Here is a 2,405-nt window from a genome sequence, read left to right as displayed (position 1 = left end):
CCCCCGCCATGCCCATCCCCCATCCAGCCCATTCCCCCCCCCTCCCCTCCAGGAACCCTCGGATTGTTCTCTGTATTGAAGAGTCTCTTGTGGTTTGCCTCCCTCTCTGTTTTCATCTTATTTCTCCTTCCCTTCCCCTGTGTTCATCTGTTTTGTTTCTCCAATTCCATGTATGAGTGAAATCAGATGATGAAAGGTAATGTTTAAATGGAACTTAGGGTGAGCCCTTCCCAGGGAAGGGAAAGGAACAGGCATACACTCCCTTGGTCCCAGGCAGTGACCTCAGTGGAAACCTCACAGCTACACAGTGAGATGGACGGATATGGTTTAGAAAACAGAGGGGAGCCTGGGTGGCTCAGTCAGTTGAGTGTCCAACTTCAGCTCAGGTCACAACCTCACGGTTTGTGAGTTCGAGCCCCGCGTTGAGCTCGCTGCTGTCAGCATGGAGCCTGCTTCAGATCCTCTGTTTCCCTCTCTCTCTGTGTCTCTGTCTCTCAAAAATAAAATGAACGTGAAAAAATTGGTTTAGAAAACAGAGAGCCTCTGCAACCCACCCACTATCACACAGCAGTTACCTGGAAGGGGAGAGATTCGAACCTCGGTCTGGCTGCAGTTCCTGGCCCCCCACTTGCCAAAGTCGCCTCTCCTCTGCTCCCCTCCTCACAGGGCTGCAGGCTCCTCTTTCAAAGCTAAACAGCAGAGATTTTTCCTGGCTGTCCACAAGCCTACAGATATGTTTCCTTTGGCCCACATGGCATTTTAATAAAATTTGAGCCAATGTTCACAAATCAAGGGATTTTTACATAAAAACTTAGATTCTGACCTCCCTTAAAACACTGGAAGAGTTGACTGTGCCGGGCCCAGGGTTGTTCTGCCTGGCAACAATCAAGGGGGCGTGGGAGTGTTGGGAAGGGATGCCTCGGTTCTCCACACTCCCCACCTCTCCCTGCTACCTCCCTGGCCTGTAGGCCAAATGCCAGTTACATTTATCACAATGCCTACACGCTCGTTTTCCTCAGAACAGGGGCATTTTCTCAGTGCCCATATTCCTTTCAAAAAGAAGAAAATAATAGGGGCGCCTGGGTGGCTCAGTCGGTTAAGCATCTGACTTCGGCTCAGGTCATGATCTCACCGTTTGTGAGTTCAAGCCCCGCATCAGGCTCTGTGCTGACAGCTGGGAGCCTGGAGCCTGTTTCAGATTCTGTGTGTGTGTCTCTCTCTCTGCCCCTTCCCCACTTGTATTGTCTCTCTCTCTCTCATAAATATTTTAAAAAATTAAAAAGAAAAAAAAGGAGAAATACAATAATCCAAGAGGGGTCAGGTGTCTTGAAAACTGGGAGAACACGTATTTCTTTGTGGAACTGAGGAATATTTCTTGGCATTTATTATACAAGCAAAACGTCGCTGAGTCCCCCACACCACTGCTTAGATTTCTTTCTTGGTTACTCTGGTAGGATTGTCAAAGTTGGCAAATAAAAATATAGGATGCTCGAGGCACCTGGGTGGTTCAGTTGGTTAAGCATCAAATCTCTGTCTCTTATTTTTTAAGCTTATTTATTTATTTATTTTGATGGGGGGGAGGGGCAGAGAAAGAGGGAGAGAGATGATTCCAAGCAGGCTCTGTACTGTCAGCACAGAGCTGATGTGGGGCTTGTGAGATCACAACCTGAGCCAATATTTAAGAGTCAGGCGTTTAACCATTTGAGCCACCCAGGTACCCCAGGCATCGAGTCTTGATTTTGGCTCAGGTCATGATCTTTCGGTTCAAGGGGTAGAGTCTCTGGCGGAGGGTGGGAGGAGACTCTGCTCACAGTGCAGAGCCTGTTTGGGATTTTTTTTCCTCTCCCCCAACTCCCTCTGCCCCTCACCCCACCTCTCAAAAACTGGATAGGATGCTCAGTTAAATTTGAACTTCAGATCAGCAGCAATTTTTTTTTTTTAGTAGATGTATGCCCCATGCACCATTTGGAACATATGTATACTAAACTATTTTCTTCCTTTATCTGAAATTCTAATTTAACTGAGACCCTGTATTTTATCTGGTAACCCTACCTACGCGCTCAGACTAAGTGGGTCTAAGGGTGTCTAAAGGGCTCACATTTGAATTCAGGTTCCTCCTCTCGCGCTGGTAATTTGGGGTAAGCCATTGGAGTTCTTTGGGCTTTTAATTGTTCACCATAAATAACAGCATGAAGACTCAATGAGACAATATATGCAAAGAGCTTGAGACGGAGCCAGCTCACTGTACGTGCTCAGTAAATGACTCACGGGTGCCCAGACAGCCACCCCTTTCTTCGTGGCTAGCTGAACCCTGATTTGTGCCAGCCTCACTGCGCCCTGCCCCACGTGGTGGCTGTGATTGGGCTAGCCGACCATGACACACCCATTCTGGTCTGCCAGCGATT

The sequence above is a fragment of the Crocuta crocuta genome, unplaced genomic scaffold (assembly GCF_008692635.1).
Source record: "Crocuta crocuta isolate KB4526 unplaced genomic scaffold, BGI_CrCroc_1.0 scaffold27, whole genome shotgun sequence".
NCBI lineage: Eukaryota > Metazoa > Chordata > Mammalia > Carnivora > Hyaenidae > Crocuta > Crocuta crocuta.
Note: the sequence above shows the minus strand (reverse complement) of the source record.